This window comes from Crocodylus siamensis, chromosome 5 (genome assembly GCF_052110815.1).
Source record: "Crocodylus siamensis isolate JL-2025a chromosome 5, ASM5211081v1, whole genome shotgun sequence".
NCBI classification, from domain to species: Eukaryota; Metazoa; Chordata; order Crocodylia; family Crocodylidae; genus Crocodylus; species Crocodylus siamensis.
Window position 1 is genome coordinate 65,382,423 of NC_143399.1, and position 26,060 is coordinate 65,408,482.

Consider the following 26,060-nt stretch of genomic DNA (forward strand, 5'->3'; position numbering starts at 1 on the left):
TCCCAGACTTTGTCTGTACTTTTTGGATTCCTCTGAATTTAAGTGTGACTTAAGTTTAGTCCATCTTCAATGAATTTCCACTTTTTATGCATTAGCACAATGTTGCTATGCTTGATGTGCAGTTACTGAAAGGGAATATGTATGTTTGTAAAATACATTACATATGATAATATACAGCTATTAATAATTCACATGTCCTAACTTTAATAAATTCTCCTTTCTTGGGATCCATCTTAAAAATTTAAGACAAGTGATTGAGTGAAGCCTGTTTTCCCTGACCCCATTCCTGACCTGCAAGTTCTTATCCCTTCAATCCTTAAGGCCTTCTTTTATAAGAGATTTAGAAATTGATAATGTTGTCTAAGCAGTGGCCAGCTGCTCTGTAGAAATTCTGTGCAGTCCAGGATTTTCCCGTGTGAGAAGGATCCCAGAAGGCACGGATCTAACCAAACACCAGCCTGTATGAATCTAAGAACAGCTGCTGGTGATGCATGCTAACTTATTTCCCAAGATGGATTTCAGCAAGGGTAACATTTCTTGGGTCTCACTCCCTCTGATGTAATGAATGAGACCTGGAAGGCTAGTGAAAACCATAAACTTAAATGGAAGTTTGAGCAGGTTTTAGCTCTTCTAAAATGTGTCCTTTCTATTGATTGCTAAAAGCAAAGGAATCTTCTTCATGGCAATTCTATTATAATTAAAAATAAATAAATCCTGCGTCTTTCATGATACAATTTCAATTCTCTATTTCAACATACACTTTGCATAGTGTAATTATTGTATTATCACTGAATATGCTTAATGGACAGGCTGGTATTTTTATTACAATTAACTAACACATGTAAAATGCCCTCTTATGTAATTGCTTCCTATATTAGCTCATTCCACTAGATCTTTTTATAACTTGAAAATAAGCTCTTAAAATTATATACATTAGTCCAACAGCAAATATACACAGTTTTGTTGATGAGCTGTGCTATCAAATAATTTACTGTACAAAACATCTTGTGCGACACTACAGTCCCCCCACCCCCCAACAAGGTTTTCATTCCAGTGCACCATCAGGATTGTTAAATTAAGAATTGATACATAGTTAAATTAAAAGCAACTTCAAGGTACTTATAGCAGATTGGATACAGCAGTATGTAACTTGATAGGAAACTGTACTGTTATTAAATAAACAAACAAATCTCTGTTATGTTGGGATAAAGTGACATGACTCGGTACATTGTGAAACCATGTGATCCTTGAATCCTGGTCAATAGGAGAGAATTCTTAGACTGAGACCAATAACTGTGTACCACTCACTAATATTTTCAGCTGAGAAACCGTTGTAGAATTTATAGCTTATGAAAGGAGTTAGACAGGTAAGAATATTCCCTTCCTACAAAAACCTTTTAGATTTGAAACTTGTTATTGCTCCATATTGGGATCAAACAATGATGCTTAGATTCTCCCTACCCACTTGTTCCACCACAAAAAGGAGACACGAGACGGAGAAGATGTGCACCCTAGACCAGTCAGTAACCCAGTGGTGAAGACTTTCCGTTCAAAGGTGGGAAACCTTGGCAGTTCTGAGCTATGGATGCCTGCCTCTGGTTTTGACTTGAAATGCTATATGGACCCAAGAAGACTGTCCTAATAATTCTTTAAATGAACATATGACATGGAAACAAATAGTTGATTTGACCAATGAGCATTTTTTTTAATTTAAAATTTAAAAAAAAATTTAAATTCTCAAGCAGTTCAAATAATGAATTGATTATGGAACTAAAGTTGAAATCTTCTTATATTTTCAGTGAGAAGTAGCATTTCTTTAAGGTGTAATGCATGATTTCATTGCACCCTACATGATGCATCAAACTACTAACAAGTGCACCAACAAGACTAAAGGAGAAAATGCTCTGGGTAATTATAAGAAGTGTGTATTTTTCCCATTGTGAAAGTGTCTATCGCTTCATATAGCTAACTTCTCAGATGAAAAATAGCAACAGTCCTCAGCAAAGATGATGTATTAATTGCAGATGAGCGGTTTAGACTTAGTTGTGTTGCACATAAAGATGCCAGGTCTTTTGTGACCTAGGAAGAGTCTTGCAGCAGGAGAATCATGTTCTTATAGGATCCATGCTACTTGGTAACAATGGGCATGTCTACACATTGTTGCTCTGCCCTGCTTTAGTACTTCCTTTTGGAAGTACTAAAGCAGTGTGCAGTGACTGCCCATACTGTGCTGTGCATGCAGTGCACAGTTAGTTTTAGCTGCTATTTCACTGTAACAGCATGCAAAAACAGGGGGAGTACTCCACCACAGTGACGTAGCTGCCAGTCATCTGTAGACTTATATGATTGCTAAGTTGCCATAGCACGTCGCTGCAATGACATAGGGTGGCATGTAGATTTGCCCAATACGTCTTTTATTCTCAACCAAGGTGGATACAAATTAAGTACACAGTGAATCTACAACTTTATTTTTACTTCAAGAAACTTGATATGCAACTCTTAAATGTTCAAAAGAACTAAATAATGGTCATGCACAATAAATACAGGAAAATCATAGAAAAGTAGGGTTGGAAGGGGGATGTCATGCAGTCTAACACCCTGCTCTAGGCAGGAGCATTCCTATATCTAAGAACTCTCTTAGTTTCTGTTGTCTTAGAACTCATGATTAATCCATTGTTTCAATCCAGTATATGAACAAAATCATGGGAGATGTATAGGTGTATTGTTATTTTTTATATATAAGAAGTTATATGTAAGATCTGACAAAACATCCATAATAAATGCATACAAAAATAATTGACTGGATGACAATTCAGTTTTAGTGCAACTTTTTATTTTTCATATTTGTTCTTCCTCTGTAGCAAAATGAAAGTGGAAAAACAATCTTATGAAGTAATTTCATTTTCATGTAAATATTCAGATTTAAGACTTTCTGCATTGCGAAGGGTATCTGCAGCTAGGTCGCTAAGATACTGTTTTGAAGTGTGAGGAAACCAGGTTCAGCCCTGTGTTCCTGGTCTGTCTCCACTCATCCTAAATCTCTCTGAAACAGGAAGAAATGCTCTGATTTGAATCTGATGTACAAACTTCCCAATTACCAGCCTTCCAAAATTGGAGTGAATGTGTTATGCAGGGAAGATTTTTTCCCCTTCAGAACAAAAGAACCCCACTTTGGATGGAACAGAAGTCAAAGTTCAAAACCAACTACCAAGCAGCAGCAGTGGCATTTCAGTTCAAGTACCTAAGGGTGTCAGTTGACTTAATGGCTCATTGTTCTTTGCTTCACATGTGTTAACAACCCCCTTTCCTTTTTAAACGATCTTAATATTCTAGTAATCAAGCTAACCTTTCTTCCTCCAAATTTTGCTGTCTGCTAGCTAGTCTTGGTCTCTCTTTTTCAAAATCCTAGATATGCCCATGGAAACCAGTTTTCAGGAGCAGCTATGGGTGCAGCTTCTGGCTGAGCAGGAAAGGGAGGGTGAGTAAGATAAAAAAATTAGGCTCTGTCCCTGCTCTATGCAGCCATAATTCTGAAAGGTTTTTTTTTTTTCTTCACCTTGCCTTTCCAAAAATAAGGTGCATGTCTTATTTGGGTGTATGTGGTATGCAAAAAAGTGTACATGCATGTGTGTGAATAATTTATATACACCATATTTACTCAAATCCAAGACTAGGTTCCCCCCATCTAACATGGGTGGGGATGAAGCCCCTCATCTTGGATTCAAGTACAAGGCAGTTGGTGGGGTGGGTGCTTGCTGCAGTTCTGACTCCGACCCCGGCTCCAGACCGGCTCCAGCCCAGGCATCATGTAACTGCTCTGGCCCCAGCCAGCCCAGTAGCAGCTTCTGTAGTAGAGGTAGCTCTTTACAGTCCCCAGAGCTGGAGCCCAGACCAGAGCTGTTGCTATTAAGCCAGGCTGGGGATGGAGCTGTTAGGTGCTCCCTGCTTGGATCTAGAGTTGGGACAGAACCCGCTCCCCTGAGCTGGATTGGAGCCAGAGGGTAAGTGGTTTGAGGGGTGGGGTTCAGGTGGGGGGCAGATGCCAGGTGGTGCAGGAATGGGGGGGCAGGGGGCAATGTGTGGAGGGCAAGGGGCAGGAGCAGAACTGTTTTGATTCCCCTTTACTGCTTGCCCCACTATTGCCTGGCTTCACACCACTTGTGCCCCTGCCACTGCTTTCTGTGCTTCAGGGGTGTGGGGGATGAATTAGACTAGGGATAGACATTTCACATAAACTGGTTTAAGTGATCAGAAATTGATTTAAACCTGTAACAGAACAGATGTTCAGTGCACATAAACCAGTTTGAAAATGGCTGAAACTTATTTGAGATAAACCTGGTTGAATGTAGTATCAGACTTAACTGATTTGGCTCAAACTGATTTATTCAATGTCTGTCCCAGACCCCTTGCTTGTTTAAGTTAAATAAGACTCCCCCACCATCCTGGCATGCTCTCTGGACTGGGGTGCAAGTCTCTGCTCCAGAGCAGGGCTGGCCCCTCCCCTCTGCTCCCTGGCCAGAGCTCCAGCAGAGACTTGCAGTGTCTGCTTACTTCTCCGTGCCCCCCTCTCCCCACCTCCTTACCACTCACTGCTTAAGCAGGGATCTTTTCCTCCTCTCTCCCCCAGCATGGATCATAGCCAGCATGTGGCATGCTAGCTAATGCTGTGTAAGGCTCTGGCAGAGACTGGAGACACAGCGGGGTCTGCCTGGCCTCCCTGTGCCCTATCCCCCACCCCTGCCACCACTGCTCAAGCAGAAAATAGCCCCTCCCCCTCCAATCTCACACAACATGGATCCCAGCCCTATGCACCCTAGGCATAAAGGTGTCTCTGTGTATGTCTCTCCAATTTCACTGGGGCAGGCAGACAGAACAGTGACTGCTTGGGGCTGTTTGGAGCTAATCAATAGGTCAGTTTAAGAAGTTTGAAGTAATTGAGGGAGGCCATTGTTTTGCTAATCAAGTGATAAAGACTGTTATCACCATCAGCCCCCAGGTGGCTTGCTTGCCTGTCAGTTTGCTGCAGACACTATGATGATGATGATGATGATGATGATGAAGCAGGAAGGGAGACTGGAAAGCTCTGTATCACCAACAGACTCATGTACCACACACACCACTTGCCTCAGAGTGCTAGCAGGGGGCTGGCAGCAGGCATCACTCCTGCCCCTTGAGCAGCCAGTGGCGAAAAGCCTGAAACCATGCAGGCAGACCTCCCTAATAAGAGACTCCTGCTGGGTCCTGGCCACACGCCTCTCAGCTCAGCTCCCTGCAGAAGGGAAGGGAGGGCTGCTCTAGCACCCCCAGCTTCTAGCCTAAGCCATTGCAGGTGTGTGCCTGAATTTTCCCAGTCCAGAGATAATTTCTGTCCAGTTTCAAACCAGTTCAGTTATACTAACCTGCAAAGACTGAAGCAATTCAGGCTTCTTGATTGTCTATCCCTAGCCTTAAAGACAACCCTCCAATAACTACATTCTATACATGGGAAATCATAACAAATTTATAAATTTTCCATTTATAGAATCCAATTATTGGTGGGTTGTCTTAAGTTTAGAGTTGTCTTTGAGTCAGATAAATAAGATATATAACATTTGAATGAAATGTAAAAGTTTGTGTTGGAACTGCTTACTAGCTGGAGATGAAGGTAAATATAAAAGCCTCAGCCATGGAGCTAAAGAATGAACAAAGAGGATTTAGATTTTCTGTGTTATTTGAATATGTTGCCTGAGTTAGAAATGTGACACATTTTTGCTGTTACAGCTTTCATACCAAAAATGTATTTATAAGGACTTAGGACCAGTGAGAGAAGAAAAACAAAACAAAGATTTACATAAATGAAATATAGTGTAATTAGAAATGCGATAACCTCCTATTCTACAAAAGCCTTAGTTATAATAATAATAATAAAGATAGGTTTGAATCTTGAAAACTATAAAATTAGGATTATAATTAACTTCTTGCTATATTCTCCCTATAGCTGTACTGGATAATAATACTCAGACTTATGTCTACATATTTTATTTTGCAGTTCAGCTGATACACATTCCTAGTTGGTGGGTTCACTACTCTATACATGGAAAATGAGATTGTATGTATTAACAAGAGGATAGAGTTGAAATATTTTGAATGTCTTCATTCTGTTAATGGGGGACAGATTTGGATAAATGAGGAAAAAGATTTAATTTCTATGCACCCATAAACTTTGGCCTAAAATGCTAGAGTAAAAAAATCCTTTCTGTGTGAAATGCTCGTCCCTGCCACTTACTGGAAATCATAGCTTCACATCCTTCTTTCAGTTCTTGCACAGTTATAGCATAAGACTCAAAGCAGTGCATTCATTGGGAGTCAACCTGTAGCTTTGTCACAGCTCTTCTTTTGCCTTCATCTGTTTCAAGTATCTGTTTGCCAAAGATATCCGAGGAGACTAAAGGTTTTGAGAATGGTTTATCCAGTTATTAAAACTGGCCCTGATTCAGAAGCAGCATTGTTCCAACTTCAAGTCAGTGGCTAAGCTTCTTCTAGCTCCTCCAGAAACTCGGCCAAAGAAACTTCACAGCTGTTTGAAAACAATTCCATTCCAGAACTGCCAAGGATGAGAAATATAAGACTTTCACCTTTGATGGGAATGTTATAACTAAATGTAAGAAAAATGTAGGAGTCGGTGACCAGTCATGTGTGAAGTCAACCCAACCCTCTCTTTCCTTTAGTCCCACTCCATGATCAAAAACCATACAGTTGAATTTCAAAGCAGTCTATCACAACTTAAGGGATTGTATATCACAACTTAAGGGATTCCTTTGATTGCTAGAAGCCATTGAATAAAAGGCTATTTTAAAGCCATGAAGTATGTTCTCCAAAACAATCCAGTTTAGAAATTCCAAGGCCACATCTGTGAAGAACTGTATGAAGATGAGTAAGCATGATTTTCACAAAAGGATCTATGCAAAAATACTATGCCACTTTAAATCTCTTATAGGACACTAGAACTAAAAGAACAAATGGTCTCTGTAGACTGGAACTGAACTGAATGATACAGCTAGAATAAATCATGCTGAAATGAGTATTCAACAAGAGTTACTATAGTAGGGTATACTATACTATGCTTGCAATATGATCAAGACGGCTTTTACCTATGCTCCCAAAATTAAGATTTTTGTCAATGATCACATCCCAGATATTAACTATTTGACTGGCACTGGTGTTGCAATTATAACAGTAACTAACCCTGATCATCAGAGGTAGGTGAGTAATAAGACATTTAATTACAAATTTGAACTTAATTCTTGAGGGCAGCAGCAAGGACAAGGCATAGAATGATTAAGGGGCCTGATCTCATGCACTTCCCCCTTACAGTATTCAACTTAGAGGCATCTCTGAATTCTTTACAGCACACTGTTATGCATCTCTGCACAACAGTCATCTTGGCCCATCACGTCTTTAAACAAACATCCAACTAATATAGATAACCTTCAACATACTTTCCTTACTAAAAATTTATACAAGTTTCTCACTTGCATGAGGTCAAGCAGAACAGCTTACCATGACCAATTTATCAAACCTTTCATTTAAAATAGAAGACAAAATACAAAACTGAGTTCACAAATAACATAATGTTTTTCTCTGCTACTATACAACACAATCAACCCATTATTAATATTTCTTCCTTGGGTACTGGTGTAGCTAAATTTCTACTTTCTTGGTTACAGCAAAAATTCTTACTTCCTGTCTTTTGACCTACCTTGCTTTGTCACACCCACATTTACTTGGATGTCTTCCCATGCTGTGAGGTTTGCAGTAAATAACCTTAAGTCCACTGGCACTGTGGAGAAAATGCACTGAGCTGCAGTTGAGGGAAAGACTGACAGTACAATCTGATCTCTTTTTCCTCCCCTTAATCAGCCTCCACCAAAAATCCCTTTTTAACCTTTCCACTTAGCCATTTCCATTATCTTTAATTATCATTTCAACATCTATGTTGATTCTTACTACTATGAAGGTAGGGAGGGAGTATAGTTTACTCTTCCTGATTTCCTAGGACTTCTTAGCCAGAATCATAATCTTTCTTGTTCTTCCTAAAGAAATGTGAAGTGAAGCAGAACTCAGAACTGGCTGAGAAATGCTTTTTTCTCATTCTGTTCCAGTTCCCCTAGTGTATGTTTCCAAAGTATTCTCATCACAGCTATTAAACTCTGCTTAAACCTTTCCAAATGATCATGTGAAGAATTCAAATAAAGCCAGAGAAAGAGCAAAGAATGAAACTTCTGCCAAAAAAGAAAAAAAAATCTCTGCAATTGTAACTTCTGTGGTTCTCTGGTAATCTGAGTACATCAGTTAGATCAATGAATCCCTGCTTCCACTGGGAGTGGTTGTAAAAATGGAAGAGGGCTGCTCTCAAAAGGCATACTTCTCAAGAGTATGATAGTTTCCAAAACCAAACCTGGGCAGTTGCTTTTCTGGAGACTATGGGGATCCCCCTTAAAGCAGTGTCCTATGGTTACTGTGACAAAATTGACAAAAAACCACAAGTTTGAAATCCTATCAACCACTAATAGATTTTGAACATTCCTTCCAATGGCTATGACAAACATGCTTTCCCCCAAAGAGCTGAAGAAATGTCTATGTTCCTCTTTCCAAGTTCCTCTTTCAAATCATAGAGGCAAGTTTGTGTCAGTGTGACAGATAAAACCTACCGCAGTCATCTTATGTGCTGCTAAAATCAATACAATCTGGAATAATCAGCTGCCCAACTTCAGGTTACCTCCTGACAGCATTCAGAATTGCCTTTCTTGTTTTTACGGGGGGTTGGGGTTTTTTTTTGTTTGGTTGGTTTTTTTTAATTGATTTTTTTTTTAAAGTAAATGTTAAATAAGTTGGAAGGAAATACAAATGCTCTTCTCAGATTAAGTCTTTATTTTTGTTGCTTCTTACATGTAGGAAATGAGCTTCTTGATTCTTCAAGATGTCCAAAAAATGTTAACATGACACTACATAATATGTATTGTTCATACTTTCTAAATTATTTGGAATCTTGTGCTAACAATGTGAACAGATAGAAGATTTAAATATTCATGTTAATTCAAAATTACCCAAGATCCCTTTCTGAATAGGGAGCTATAGAAAATGCAAGCCTCTTCCTTGTGCATTTTCTGAAAGGTGTTAAACAACTCAGCAGGCATTTCAGTATCTACATTGGGTAATAATTATACTACCCCAGTCATTTGATGGTCAGTTATCTTCATTTTGGTTAGACTGATTTGTTTTTAGCTCTTGATCTCAATATGTACATAAATCATCTAACCTAAAGTGGTAATAAACATATCCCTCTGAAGTCATTATTTTTCTCTGGTCTTCACTTTCTAATAGTACAGGCATGTAAAACATAAATCAAACTTGAGACTAAATGAATGTTTTAGCATGCAGTCTTTAAAAAGACCCACAAAAAGCAAAGATGAGACTTTATGGATGGATGTAACTATAGCAGAGAGTAAACAGGATAAGAATCTCAAGCAACCTGTTCTTGGACAAATCTCATACAGATGTCCATAAAGATGACAATATTTAATGATAGGCCAGAAGTTTTAAGCTGCTTGTTAAATGACTAGTAGGGGGAAAAGGATAGTCTGTATTTTATTAATATTATATGTTCCTTTTTTTTAAATAGGTTATGAGTTTCATAGAAAATGCATAGTTATGTTCTCTTGCCTGTAAAAGCACACAGTCATTGCAGTTATGCTACCTTTGACCCTTAGGAGAAGTTCCACTAGAGTGAACTTCGAACAGAATTCAGGGAGACTGTGAATATGTTTAGACAGCTGGTACACTCAGGCCTTCTTAAGGAAACGGAAAACAATATAGATGGTCTTCATTCAGAAATGTGCTCAAGTAATAAAAAATGTCCAGTGTCTCCATATATAGGATGACATTCTTCAGTGAATTTCATACTTGGCATGAAATCAACTATAAAGTTTCAGACAGAAGAACTTAAAAAGAAAGCCTTTGATTTTTCTTTTTCCCCCATGCTGTTTGACCTCGCTTAATTCACATTAATGCAGCAAAAGAAATGTTAGCCAGTAACATTTCTACATTTAAAAATATTAAACGATTAACCTTTGGAAAGACAGGATGTGCATGGTTGTAATTTCTGCCTGCTCTCCTTTGTTGAGCTATGCTAAAACTAGAAAAGGAATAGAAAATCTACCAAAGAGGGACTGAAGTTATACAACAGCAGGGCAGAGTCTCCTCTCTCCTCAGGATTTAGATTTGACATTTTCTCCTTGCCCCGAGTGATATCCGTTCCAGAACAGACTTTGTGGCTGAGCACAGACATTAAAAAAGCTCAAGGCAGAACTGATCCAATCTGCATGGGTTTCTCTAAGCTGCATAGGTTGAATCAGGAGCAAAGAGAATGTAAGTTCACCCTTTGGTAGGAGGAGGCAGGCAGATACCTGTGCTGTCCAATGCCAGAAGGCAGGGGTTGCTCTTGCATACTTCTGTGTCCCGGACATTGCCAAGGGCAGCCAAGCACAGGTGAGCAGAGACCATCTCTGACTGGTTGTTGCACACACATCCTCAACCCCCTGCTCTCACCCCAGACCCTCCCCTGTGCCCCTTAGAGCAACAGGTGGGGGTGGGGGGAGGCTGGACTGAAGGCTTCAGCTCTGTCAGACCATAGCTTTCTGCCCAGCCATGGCTCCTGGCTCAGCCAGTAGGTAGCTTGGAGCAGGTGGGGGGGAAAGGGAGGAAAGCAGAGGCCCCCATCCCACTAGACCCAACCAGAAGAGCTTGGAGGGGTGCATGGCAGGGGTTCCCTCTCTCCACTGACTGGCCCAGAATGGCTTTTGACTCCAGCCCTGCCCCTGCTAGCTCTCAGCATGCTGGGGGAGAAGGCGAGGAGAGTGGAGACTCCTGCCCCCCAAGATGGCAGGGGCAGGTCTGGAGATAGAAACTGCTCTGGGCTAGTCTGTGTGGAAGAGGGAGAGCAAGCACTGTGTGCACCCCGCCAGCTCTTCTGGCTGGGTCTATGGGGTTAGGGACCTCTGCTCCCCCACCCCCTCCACACTGCTGCCTGGCTTGGCTGGCAGGTAATGGCAGGGTGCTGGGTTGGGGAGCAGAGGCACTGCTGCCTCCAATCTGTGACAGCCCTGGGGCAGGGCTGGCCTGGCGCTCAGCCAGAGCAAATGAGCATGGGCAGAGGCTAGCCACCCACCCTGCAAGTGTGGGTTAGCAGGGCCTACAAAGAGTCCTGGGATGCCAGAGGACTACAACCTAAGCTGAGTCAGGAGGGGATCTGGAACAAAAGTTCAATAGACTGGTCTAACTTCAACTGACTAAATCTGATACTACATCCACACAGGTCCATCTTAGGCTGGGTTCTGCCATTTTTAAACCAGCCTGTGTGCAGCGAACTTCTGTTCTGTTACAGTTTAGACCAGTTTATGATCACATATCCTGGTTTATATGTAATTTCTGTATGTAGCCTAAATGTTGATACTTCAAATTAATCTTCTTCAATCTTTGTGCACTACTTGAGAAGTGTGAAGGGAAAGGGAAGGACAAGGAACACCTGTAGTAAAGGACAGGTGATAGAGGAAAATGGCTTGGGGAACAGTTCTTAATTTTTAAAAAAAAGAAGGAAACTGTCCAAAACCTACTGAACTCAATGAAGTCCTGCAAGTTTCAGTGGCCTGTGGGATGAGGTTGTAAGACCTCTATGCTCAAGAGTTTCTGAGACCATGCCACAAGCTCCTATTATATTATATTAAAATCAATACACCTTATTGCTTTAGATACTTCTTAGAAACCCTGGGTGAAATACTGGTCCTTTTGAAATAAACAGGATTTTCACCCCTGTGTTTAGATTGTGATTCTTCAGCACCTTTTTTTAAAACTCCAGCAGACTTTCCTACAGGAGAGGATCATGTAGTCTGAAACCACTTGAGTACAGAAACTCCAGCAAACATAGATGAGTGCAGCATGTCAAATGTTTTCTCAGTAAATTGATCTCTTTAGAATTCACCAGAATTGACCCTTCTTATTGATCCTCAGAAGCTTTAAGAACTTTGCAGGCTACAGAAAGTGCTAATGCATATTGCTTGTAAAGGGAGAGAATATGAGAAGACTTGACTCAATCCTTTGAATATCTAATTTATCCATAAATATATAATTGGCTTTTGCCTAGTGACTTATAAATGGCTTAGATAAACTGATTTTTGTCATGCTAAAAAAGAATTTTGTTTCCACATATACACCCAAAGGATTAATACATTTTACACTCATGGTTTCTTGTATCGTTGTAAGAAAAAAAAAGAACAAAGCAAACGCCCCCACTTGATCTGATTAGTGTCCTAGTCACATTGTTTATTTTATCTCATTAGTGAACAGATTCACAAACTGTTGTAATATAGTGTATGAAAAGTGACATTTTCCTGAACTTCAACCCAAAATATGTTTTATTTCCAATTTCTTTTGTTCTTTTTATATAACTAAGAATTCAGGATTTGGTATAATTTATTTTGAATTAAAGCAAGCTGTAAATAGCCCCCTGACACATCCTTGAAAAAGGCACAAGCTTTGACAATTTGCCAAGTGGCTCGCTCTTCGTTTCTTGCTTAAGTGTGACTAGTAGGCTTGTCTGAAAAGGGGTCTTAATAAACTGACCAAACTCTGCTAATGAACCCATGGTGAAATTAGTTAAATTTAAATGCTGGTACTGATGGAGCTTTCATAATGAACAATAATTTTCTGGATGAAGTTATGCAAGCCTTAATTGTATCTTAAGCATGAACTTTGCTGTACGAAGTCAGATTGTCTCATGCCAAGTGGTGGGGAATACTAGCATAGGGAGCTGTCAAAATACCTAAAGGATGGATGTGAAATGTGAACTTAACCCAAAATAATAATAATAATAATAAAAAGAAAATTATGAATGTAAGAAACCAATAGGTGAGCCAAAAGGAAGCTTGGATTTAAAAATAAAATGCTGACAGATTAACCCCTCAAATTTAAAATATCTTATTTCCTTATATCTTGATGCAATGAAATTTGATGGGACTACATATTAGCTTTATTTTATGTTCTGCTATGTGATGCAAATAGGTTTGTCTTTAGTTTTGCAAGTTTATGCTATATGAAGGAGTAACTCTCAGAATAGTTGCAGTCAAAAACTTATTCCTGCAGCCTGGAAGACCAATTAGACATGGGGATGGCTAAGCAGTGGAAAGAGATCTGTCCTGCTAATGTAAGATAGAACAGCTGAGGATTGGTGGGGCAAGACTGTTATTTTTAAAATTAAGTAAAATAGGTGTTTCCTGCTCTTTGCAAAACTTGCTGTATGCTGGTTCTTTTGAGTATAGAGTTGCAGCTGTCCTGCACCCATTACATGTCTTGTTTTCCCTCTCCCTCTTCTTTCTCCTTTGGTTCTACTGCAGCATAATACAGGGCAGTCTGTTTTCTGGGGAAAATGCTTTAAATAATAAACAAAAGTGAAGAAAAAGAAAAGGGAAACACCAGTGTACACATTATTTGTGGGGGTGCAGATGGAAACAGGCGCAGTCATTCTTTCAGACGTCATTGTATTTGTTTGTTTTAATGTGGAGCAGAGATTAACACAAACTTGCAGAAGACCTATTTCTGAAATCCTTTCTCAGGTAAGTGTCTCACTGTGTACAGTGGCTGTTTTACTGGAAATCAGCCTTCAGAATCAACCCCAGTTCTGGAAGACTTCCTGAAATGTTGCTTTTGGCCCTAAACAAAGCATGCTTGCAACTTGCCTGTTTGTTTATGTGTCACCAGTTATTCATAGTTAAAGTTATGCTGTCATACAGGAACATTTACCCAATTTTATATCAATCCGCTGAATTACTTTTGAAAGCAGTAGATAGTAACAAGGGAGGTGCACGTATGCAAGACATTTACTTTAGAACTGCCTACTTAGCTCCACAGTAAAGTCTCCAATGTCTACACATGTGGCCCTATTAGCCTGCAGGAAATTAATTGACTCTGCCATAGGTTAGTATTTGTAAACACAAGTACTATCATATGCCAGCATTTTTAGTGTGCAGCAAGGCATGTGTAGACACTAACAGGGAATTAGGGTGTTTCAGTGTGGGGGTGCCTGTTGGCTCTCACTGCAGCACCCTTGTGCCCCAGCCAGACCCTTGGTAGCACATTGACAGGTCACAGCAGTCCCAGGCCTGCAGCCTGATCCCCCAGACTCCTTGCCAGCTGGGGCTGCTCTGACTTGCCTCAACATGCTCTGGTCCCGGGCACATGTATAAATGTGGCACCTAGGAGAAACAAACTATGGCACAATATGCACTGGAGTTTATTGTGTTGCATTTATTTCATGTGTAGATGCACCTGGGCTGAATGAAACAGCTAAGAAAATGCACCGTGATTTTTATTAGACTGCCATTCTAATATAGTACTAGACAAGTTCTACTAATGTTCTTAATCATCTATTTGAGCTTACTCATGTAATATAACTACTCTGTCAACATTATCATATTTCAACCAGTGATTCTCAACCAGGGCACTGTAGCACCCTGGGGTGCCTTGAAATCCTTTCAAGGATGGCCATGGGTTGCCATACAAATGTTAGGCCTGTTGAGTGTACAAACATGATTTACATGATAAACTCAGTGATTTCAAATAGGAATCCATGGTGGAAGAAACATTTTAAGCTGTTGTGATCTTCCTTATTTCTTTGCAAAAGAGGAATTGCTCTATTATTTTTTCCATAGTTAATAAGCAAATGAAAACCTAAGAGCTGGCATTTTCTGAGGGGTGCTTTAAGTCTAATGAGAGGTGTCTTGAATCTAGTGAAGGGATATCTTGAGTTTAGAAAGGTTGAAAGCTACTGCTTTAAACCATATCTTTTTTGTCAAGGCTTCTGCTCAAATCCTATTGTCCAGCAAAATGCATAGTAGTTACCCAAAAATTAAAAATTATTTTAAGAAATATCCAAACAAATATAGCTTAGTTCAGTCTGTTAAATTCTTATCCCCATTACAAGCAAAGTAAGACAGTTTTCTCAAATGTGTTGCAAATCTATGGAAGACAGTCTGAAACCATGGCCATGGGTGGCACCAAGGAGAGATACAGACCATCCTGGGAAGCACCCAAGCTATATTCATGTCATGTAGAATAAAGGTAAGAAGAGACTTTGCCAATTAGCAATTTAAATGAATTTATGTCAGGCATAATTAAAGAGCTTCTAGGTCATAAAGTGAATATGAACTTATTGGAATTGTATTTTGGTACAAATGTCTACAAAATTAAATGTGAGTGTTTTCCCCCATATACAGTAAACCCAAATTTAGAGGTTTTCTCACTAAGACACTACCTGGAAATAGTATGCACTATTACTTGAAACTGTCTATTTCAAGGCCATTTCCTTGCTGTTTCCATCATAGACTATGTTGTTTCTGGTCCACAATTTGAATTTTCATCTGTGCAAAATATTGTCTTGACAAATACACTTGACCTTTAAGTGAAACTAGGCACATACCACCTGCACTAAATTTGTGCTGTAAAACAGCGAAAGACCCTTCAGCAGAAAAAGTCTCACCAGAAACCAATTCCAATTGCGTAGTATAATATCTTGTTTTGAATATCAATTTGCATTAACAATCTGATTCTGAATTTTAATCTATTCTTAGCAAAGCAGAATTGATGAGGTGTTAACAACTGAACTGCTAACTGGAAAACTCTGTGTGCTGAGAAAAAGCTGCCCAGCTCAGGAAATTGAACATGAATATGACATCCAATAAACCCTTTCCCACTTTTTCCTGATACTTTTGCAGCCCAATTATTTCCAAATGAGAGAGAACCAAAAGGGAGAACTGCCTTTGAATTTTTCCCTGAACTTTTAAAACCTTTGACTTGAGCATCATTCTAAAGTAAGCTGAACCAGAACAACCCCAAAACAAAAGCAAAAAAACAACCAAAAAAAAGATTTCATCTACCAGTGCAGTTCTCTCTCAGGTGGAACATAGCAGCTACCATGCATCAACCCTCACGTAAAAATGTAAGATGAGAGCAATCCACCCAACTGAAACCAAAATGAAAATTTAAACAGCAGAATGTAGTTATATACGGATTTATTAGACAAAAGCATAAAATACTCAAGGAAAAGGAAAGCATTTGAAACCTCAGATGCTGTCATCATAGAAATGAAAATAGATTAGGTAAATTATTTAACCCACTGACAACAATATTCAAATTCTATACCAAGAATTCTCCTCAAAATACTCAGAAACAAAAAACTGAACTTAAATCTATAACAGACACTTCCTCAACCAAATATAACAGTGAAAAAGGCCCTACTGCATGCCTTGAGGAATAAGCAGATCTGGACAATTTTGGATAAACTATAGGAGTAAATTCTAAAAAATAAAGGCCTATCACAGAGAATGCATACCCCTTGCTCCCTCTTTTAAATCAAACCCCTCCACTAAATGCAACTGTGTGGCAGTATGGCACAGAGGAAGAGAACAGTAGGCAAGTTCAAGCCATTTAGGCTTATAAATGTCAAATCCATAACTTTTAATTTCTGCCCCAAAGCAGATAGTCAGCATAGATATGAGTACAGGTGGTATGTTTCCAGCTGCTGGACTATCTTAATTTTCCAGTTGAATGAAACAGTGTCCCCATATAGAGTGCATTTTAGCAATTGCATCTTAAGGTGGAAAGTCATAGTAGCTTAGTTGCATCTGAAAGAAAGTCATATTCTCTTAGGGTGACATGGATAGGGAGACTACATGTCTAGAGAAGGCATTTAACAAAGCAGTAGGAAAAAAAGATCCCTAGCCTTTCAGGAAGTATTACAGAAGTTGTAATGGGCACTAATTTTAAGACATCACATATACATCTTGTCTGGATCATGATGACCTCAGTAGCCCAATTTAACATGCATTATTTTTAATAATAATTTACTAGATATGCTGGATACACACAAAAACATAATATATGCCATGTTATGTTTATCTGAGATGTTATATCATGTATAATATAGTCAAGAAATATCAGGATAAATTCATCTAAGTATCTTTAAAAATCCCAAACTGTATACTGACTTTATATTGTAACATTTGCTTTATCACTAAATTATAAAACTGTTATTATGTTTTTAAATTTATAGCAGTCAAGAAATAATTAATAACAAAACAAAAAAATCAATTGGCTTCTGAGAAGATCAGTTAGACTAAGTGCCTCTGCTGTTTTGTGGCAATATATGCTCTTGTTTTTGTTTCACATTTCCATGGCAAAGCAAATTAATTTAATAGAGATCAATAATGTCGTTGCTGTACATAGCATAGCCTTGCTATAATTTACCATGCTGGTGAATGTGCCATATCGGTTTAAATTGAATTTTGCATCTCTCTATGTAAAGTTGTATTCTTTCAAATATGGCTCTTCTTTTTTATTTAATGTAATTTCACAATACCCAATAGTAGAAATATGCATGAAAGAAATCCCTTTATTAAGCAAAATTACTAAGCCTTGATGTTGTGTGTGAGAGAGGGAAGTTGCTGAATAAAATCCTCTGTGCACTTTGCTGTGTGGATGAAACCTGCACAAACTTTCCAGTAATGTTAAAGCACTTGCAAAAATGTTGCACCTGGAGCAGGGAGGAGTGAAGAGGGCAAAGGTCAGCATTAGGCGTTAAGGCACTGACTAAACAGACTTTACACTCGGTGAAAAGTCCAGACAACCCCTGCAGTGTCATCTTACAACTCTGGTTTTCTTCTTTTCAAGGCGTAGTAATCCATAAATACACCCAAGTCACCAGCAGCTTAGCTCTCCTTTTTCAACCCCCTTTCATTTTTTCCACTTACATAAAGATCTGAAATGTTAACCCTTTATATGTTTTTTGATCAACCTTGCGAGCCTTTAATTTCCATCTACTGTCGTTCACTAGACTTCTCTTTTTTAAACCCTCCCGCTTAGAAATGATCCTTCTGCAGCAAAAAGGCTTTAAGATAATCTAGAAATAATAACTGAAAGTAAGTTAAATATTAACATACAGACAACATACTAGAAAATCATCAGATTTTTTTTTTAAGTGTGTATCATACAACTCTCCAAATAATTTAACAGCACCCTTTTTCTAAAGACCATTATACAGAAAGGCTTTACATCACATTCCTGGCAAAAATGTACAATGCTGTGCTTTTAGCATTTGGTAATTTCAGGCTTGGAAGAAACAGATTTTGGGTGGGACAAGTTTCACCCCCTCCCTTTTCATTTAAAAAGGCACAGAAGGAATATTTCTTCATGGTGGTTAAAAAACAAACAAAAGCGTTGCTTGTACTTGTATCATATAATTAAACCTTTCTGTATGATTTATATTGTTTTTACCACCTGGAATCGTGAGACCAAACTGATTTTAATTATTTTATCTAGTCCTGTTACCCACATCCTATGGGAAGACTGGATAAACTGCTAATGCAATCTGGTGACATGACAGTAAAAAGAGGCTGATGAAATGCATCCCATCAATAGTTTATAGACTACTACATATTTTTCTTACTTCCTCTTTTTATCCTGTATGCTGTACAAGTCTGAAGTTCCACACAGGATATTTCCCCCAACCCCTTTCTCACCACTCTACCCTTTCTGAGAAGCAGAGAGGAGATAAACAGCAAACCTGCTACAGTCCCATATTCTTAATGGATGTTTATAACTCTTGAACAACACTAACTAAAAGACATTTGAAAGCGTATGAGTGCTACTTTCATACTATGTATGAATATTGATTAATGCAAACACTCAGTAGAGAGAATGAATGTGGTGTTCTTTTGTGCAGAACACCACTGTATTCTTGTCTACATGCACACAAATTTAAAACTGTTGCAGGTCAGTACATGCAATTCAGAGAGCAATTTTACTTCAGCACAAAATGGCGGCCTGAAAAAGAAGTACTTTTAATTCCACAGGCCCATTGATTTTTGTTACAGTGCCGAGATTTTTAGAAACACCCAGCCACGGATTTGTAGTTCAGTCAGTTTACTGACTAACTTTTAAAAAACACCTTTCTCATCTTCACCTGTGTCACGCTACTTTAGGTGTAAGAGCGAGCAGGAATCTAGCTACGGATATTTACCATTTGAACTGTCAGAGGGATTTTGTAGGGACCAAAGACCTGTTTTCAGAAAGATACTTAACCACATGCAGCACTTCTAAGCATGGGAGTAGTCCTACTGAAATCAGTGGGTCTCCTCTGATGCTTTAGACATTGACATGCATTTAAAAGCATCCCTGAATCAGGACCAATGTCATAATAGTGGCATAGTTACTGCTTAAATTACTGGAACAATTTACTGAATAAGGCTCCATTCCACTTCAGAATCAAGCCCTGCCTGACAGTAGAAGTAGGTGTAGGATGCAATGGCCCAGATGGAATAATATCACTGTCAGTTATCTTTACTAAATACTATGAGTATTTTGCTTGCTTGTAGCAAAAAATGTTACATTCAAATAAATGAAACATTTAAGAAAAGTAAACTAAATATGAAGTAAAGCATCAAATTAAAAATACATGTTTTACCTTTTCAGCTAAAGAAAGTACAATTCTCACAAAGTTTTGTTCAGCTAATGGGCCCAATCTTATGGTTTCCAGTGGAAATTTTGCATTAATATAATGTTTACGTCCTGTGCTGTGGTATTTCAACCTAGGCCCTGCAGCAGTAATTGCATATTCAAAGCACTAAACCTATAACTATAAGGTATATGACTGAATAGCCCTACATTTTGAAGATTTGGAAATTGAGGCAGAATGGTTAAGTGACTTGCCCAAGGCTATGCAGCAGCTTCTTGGAGAAGCTGGAATGAGGACTTTGCTACTACACTGAAAAATTAGAGAAAATGCGTTGGTTCTCCATTTTATGTTTTCTAGGGTAGTCATTAGTTTACGCATTGTTTCTGATCCTAAGATGTGTGTGTACAACAGTTAAAAAATAAGCTGGCTGCTACTTTTTCTTCTTCAGTCTCTCTCTCTCTCTCTTTTAGTCTCCTTTATCTCGTACCTGAAAATGATAGAGGTTTTAATGAACTCCTAATTAAATTTAAGAAAAGAATGATAGTTAAGCTAAGATATTGTTATAAAAGCAAGTGAACATTCATTTGTCAGCAGTAACCAGAGTCTTATGGAAGAGTGATTTCTTGGTTTGGGGTTGAGTGATGGCATAAAAAGTTGACTGTTTAAGCATTATGCTAGCCCAGGCCTTGAATGGTAAAGGAATTCCACATTTAAAACTCATGATAACAACAAATTTGCTCTTTGATATTTGTTTAATTATAATATTAGGCATTTTTTTGCTTTCATTTAGGTTTTTTGCCTTCCCTTCTCTAGTTTCCTTAGCCTACAGATAAGTTGATAAAATGGATACAAGTAGATTTAGGAGTGTGTACGCATCTTTTGCACACTGTACTTGTTAAATCTCAGTAAATGTGTTCTACTAATCCACAGTATATATCTTATTAAACCCAAATTAAATTGTAGACGGGAACATTATGGTGAAATCCATGTCAATTTTATTTATAATTACTGTGTGTGCATACATATATATGTTTACACAGGCAAGCTATTGATAATATCATTTTGACACACATTTGACTGGTTCAGTCTACAGTTCAGAATGTGTATTACATGCATCCTCTCACACTTAGAAAAACTACTGATAATTAAATAGTTCAGATGCTGTGGTTATAGGCGCCGTTATTAAAAAAAAAAAAAAAAAACCCAACATTTTGGTGGCATTCTTTTAAAATAGAAAAGTATCACCTCACTTGCACCTTCCAATTTCAGTCAACAATGGGTAGAAATCCACCCTATTAAAATTCTCATATTCCTTCTCCTAGTGCCTCCTTTCTTTGGGTTTTTGTATAATGACGAAGACTAAATAAGAACCTGTTTGCCTAGATGTGAAATACCCTTTTTTCTTATCTTTGCTACAGATATAAATAAGAAGAACTTGCAGTGATTTTTGCTAAGTACAGCTTGTATAACCAATATAAATTAAATATTCTTAATTATTTCAGCTCTGGTAAGAAAGGATACAAGACAAAGGAGAGATTGATGCAGTGTGCCTCACAATGGCTCTACTGATTTCTCCACTAGCCCTTCCTCTGCACATGGTCAATTAGAATTGAAAATCCTGTGCTGATTTCATTCGCTGGAATTTTTAAGCAGGTCAGGAAGAAAGATGTTATTGAAAGGAAAAGTCTCATCTAAATAAGAAAAGAACACGTGGCCATCTGGTCTAACTATACCATACTAAAAATCATTGCGACTCAGCCATAGTCTTGGTCTTTGCAACAGTTTGCCAAAATATCAAACAGAAACCTGTTTACTTTAAAATACTGTATGTTTTTATGTGTAAATATGCAATGCACATTTCATTTCCTATCTGTAAGGCATGAGCTCATTTGACCCCATTACCTTACTGAGCTTGCCTGCATTTCTGGCAAGTAAAGTTTCAGTCTATCTTAGGTTACTTTTGCTTATAAGGGTGTTATGGAGCAACCTATCTTGGAAAAGTTTTAAGTGTTAGGTTATCCTGGGGAGTTTCTTCTTGTATCTGATGTTTGCAGTTATACTTAAAGGAGGAAGGATTCAAGCAGAGGCAATGTATTTTTTTTTTTCCTGAAACCTCATGAAAATTTGGAGTCTCTACTCACTGTACTATGGTGTTTACACAGCCAATTGCAGACCACAGGCTAACAGACCATGTGGGACAGATATCAAACTCTTCATTTTGTATGGACTAGAGTAAAAAAATATGCATGAATATTTTCACGACTGCTTTGTTTTAACATCAGCAACCATTTAGGAGTATAAAGAATGAGTTAGCCAAACACACAGGCCAAAACTTTCAAATATGGATACCCAGACTCCTTGAGGACACAAATTAGTCTTCTAGATCCAGATTTAGGTGCCTAAGTAAAGGTGCCAGAATCTGTAACTCCCACTGGTCTCATAGGACTTGCTGAATACTCAGTGCTCTTGAACATTGGGTCACTTTATTTAGGCTCTTAAATTTACACCCCTAGATCCATGCTTAGGTACCCAGGTTTACAAATCTTGGCTTTTTCTCTTGAGTTGCAAAAACAGATTTCTCAAACTGAACAGATACTCTACATAAATGTAAATTTGGTAATTGAAAAAAATCACTTCCGTTTCAACTTGCCCATAATGCTGTACATTTGCAGATGTACGTAGCATTTTTGGCATTATGAAATGAACAAGAAAAAAGCTTGAATGTGAAATATAAACTAAAGAGTTTATTTTTCAGTGACAATACCAGAAAGAGATTAACACATATGTACTGGGGCAACTGAAGGAAATGCAAAGTGTTTGTGTGTGTGTGCGCGCGTACACACACCTCACATATTCATCAGTGTATTGAATTAGTTATTGTTTTGCCTATCAAATAAGATGTGCTTAATTGGTCTTCCAGGAAAATGTTATATACATTTTTAAATCACATAAATCTGAATTCCAATACATCCTTCAATTTCATGGTTTTTTTGTTTTTTTTTTAATATGTTTTCTGGAAATCTTTACTTCTGTTAGGGATTTTTGTATGTAGGTGTTAGTTATTTCCAATTTAGTAACTCTTAGTAGAATGTTTTAGTAGAGAAAACACAAAATACCTTAACAAACTGCTTAGCTTACAAAACTCAATCTATTGGTATGTATAGTGGGTTCCATTTTGTGGCTAATTTATGGGGTTGGGTGAATGAATATCAAAGTTTGTATCATTAAAGGAACACCATAAGAAGTCATTTTTTTTTTCTTTCTAGATGTTACTTGATATTTTGAGGAAAACATTTCTGTAAACCTTGTTAGGGTGTATATTGAAAACGGCATACCATGTTCCTGTGTTTTAAGTGTTGTTTGCAGAAACCACTTAAAATCTCATTTGTGCACCTCCCTCCCATCACTGCTGTCACGATACAATGAAATACATTGCAGATTAAGAAAGTTAAATTGCTAATCCATTTATTTAAAATTAAATGGAAAAAAGGTTTAAAACCGAATAAGATTTCTTCTTTTTCCTGGCTGTCTGTACTAACCTCACCCATGTCCCCACACCAAGCTAATGCACGTAACTATTTTGGTGAGTGTCATTCAAAAGAAACTTTCTGAAAGAGATGACACAGCCAATCAGTGCTTCTCCTGAGCTATGCAGTAACTGCATAACCACTAGAAGGTCAGGGCTTGCAAGACTAACTACCTCAAAAACCCCCCTCAATTTGGATATCATCTACCTAGTGTTGGAAGGTGCCCAAAATTAGGGCTCTGCATAACATCTATGTATATGTATGCACACATGTATATTTTTATAGGAAACTATATAAATGTGTATAGTGTCTCTACTGAAGGGTATGTTACTAATGTGTACAATATATGCAACACATGTATGTAACATACTAGTACATTGTTTGTAGACCAAATAAAATTTAACACAATATACTGGAGCAATAATGCATGCATATAGATGTATCATAAAGGAGTATGTGTGCATTATGTGTTATTTTAGCGTCATGCTAAATTTAAAAATGAGCCTGACCACAGTAAGGTAAAGAGAAGCTGTTTTGTCTTTAATCTTTATGCAGTATGGGTAAGACTTCCACGCCTGATCTACACATAGCAGAGGAATCGGCTAGCCATGCACTGCATGCAGGCTCCTTGATTGTAGAGGGGGGGGGAAAATCTGGCTGGAATCCAGACAGGCTAGCGTAGCGCTCTGTTGATCATTATGTCTAGCCTTCAGGTGTCTCAGCTCACCGTGGGCGGCGGTTGGGGGAGGTGTAGATAACAGGAGGGCAGACAAAGAAAAAGAAATGGTGTATTTTAAAAAAATCATATATAGATTTCACGTCAAGTTCTTCTCTTAGAATCTATATTTTTGGGTTCCTTTTACCATCATACAAGCAGGCAAGCATCTACCCAGGAAGATTTATTTAAGCCATAATTAGCAGAGTCTGAAGTCTTTCAACAATTTTTCTTTATTAGAGTTAATATTCCTTTGGAAACAAAAATCTGATCATCTTTCACTTGGAAACTGTATTCACTTCATGCTTTATTAGAGGCTCAGTCTAGCTGAGTCTGCATCAGGTTTCCATTGTCTTTTCTTCTCTCCCTTTTCCCCCCCACCCCTTTTCTGATTTTTTTTTTTTTCAGGGTGTAACTTTTTTTTAATAGAAGATTTATCAGATGAGTCTAGTCAGAGAGGATCCTATGAGGGTTATTTTTATTTGAATACAAAATGATAAATTGGTGTGTACCACATTATCCATTGGGATTCAATTTCTTTTCTAAGTGTGTATGTGTGGGGGGGGGAGAGCCATGCTTTGTCTGTTGCTTCTGTTTGAGAACTCTCGTAAATCTTGCACAGAAAGCAACTTCAATCTAACCCAGTCTTCTGGTGGGCAAAGATCTGGGAGGCAAATGAAAAAGCATTGTTATGAATGTCTTATTATTTTCCCACCCTCACTCCCCCTTCTGATGTTTTTCTGTATAGAGCCCCACACCCCTACCCAACCCATCAGGAATTTGAGTAAATTCTTTCTACATGGAAGGCAGGATCCAGAGATATTTAAAGCAGCCTGCCCCAGCCTCTCTTCACATTCAACAATTCTGGATTAAAATATTACTTCTATTTTTTAAATGCTGCCATAAACCCTCCCCTCCCCACCCTGCACCAAGAACACTGAACGGGGTGGGATGGGAATCTTCCTTAACTTCATTGTTCAAGATGTAAGAACTGTTCGCCCCAAAGTGTCTCCACTGTCTCTCATAGCTAATTATAATAACTGTCAGATGTCTGGAAAGTCTGGACTGTCCTTACTAGCATAGTTAGTTTGCCTTTATTTTTCCCTCCTTTGGGACAAATCGAGCCTGACCAGATGCGAGCGCAAATAAAAGTGAACAGCTTACGTACGTATGTGTGTGTGTGTAGGGGTGGGGGGGGTTGCCTTCATTTTTCTTTATGAACAAAGCAGCATGCTGGCTATGTTAGGAAGCAGTGTGGCAGGAGGTTCTCATGCAGACCCTGCCCTAAGGGAGAAGTGATTTCCCCCCCCACCCTTTAATTGAAGAATGGAGGAAATATTTTTGAAGATTTACCTATTCAGACAATAATGTCAATCTGCATAATCACAGAAAAAACCAACGGAACGTATTTTTAAAATTTGGTGCATGCAACGTGGAAACAGCTTTACAGTATATGCTTTAAGGATAGAAAAGAAAATCAGTACTCACAGTTTCATAATGCTAAGCTGTACTAAATACTCAGTTCCCTGCAGCAGAGAAGAGTCTGATGAGGGAGTGCCAAGAATGCAGAATCCCAGTTTAATGCAGGAGGAAAGTATAAAAGTGCTTCATAAAGTCACTCGGAAGTCAGCCACTTGTGTTCAGACATCCCATTGCTGCAAAGCAGGCTGTACTATCTGCAGTTCTGAATTGAACTAAATACTGCCCATGTGAAAGACAGGGGAAACACAGTCATGTGGGAGACACAAATCTACTTCATTGGCTCTAACGGCATAACTTAGGCATCCCTGCTTTTCCACTATTGGTCAATAGTTAAAACTGAAAGAGTCTAGGTCCTCCTAGTGAGTCTTTTCTCTCTATGTGTGGAAGAATGACTGTAGGATTTTACAGTGACAGGATTAGTTAAGAAATGGACTCAAGACATCCTTTGACTGAAACTGATGGGTGTGGGTGGAGAGACTGGAAGCTGAGCTTTCCCTAAACATGCATGTGCGCACATATATATATACATACATATATATTATAACATTTTCCTTTTTCTTGGCCAGCATTTTATGTATAAGGAAATGCCTATAGTTAATTGTTGAAGATTAGGGGAAAAATTGAAAGTTTTTGTTCAGGGTTCATTTTAAGGGTTTTTATTTTTAGATTTCAGTATAGCAGGTTATAGAATGATCATTCGGTTAGATTAGTTCTTGCATTGTTCAGGCTGTCTAAATATAAGGCTTATTATTATTCTATTACATAGATTTATTTATTTTTTTTAAGCCTAGAAAGG

General features: G+C 38.3%; 1 long non-coding RNA gene across 4 annotated transcripts in view; it reads right to left on the reverse strand.

Annotated features, from left to right (window-relative positions):
• The window catches only part of LOC149864183 (uncharacterized), a 113,963-nt gene extending 88,488 nt beyond the window's left edge, over positions 1-25,475 (reverse strand). For all 4 annotated transcript variants that reach the window (XR_016442541.1, XR_016442543.1, XR_016442542.1 and 1 more), the window contains exon 1: positions 25,271-25,475. This is a non-coding gene — a long non-coding RNA (uncharacterized LOC149864183). The remainder of the gene's footprint in view (positions 1-25,270) is intronic.
• Positions 25,476-26,060: the final 585 nt, after the last annotated feature.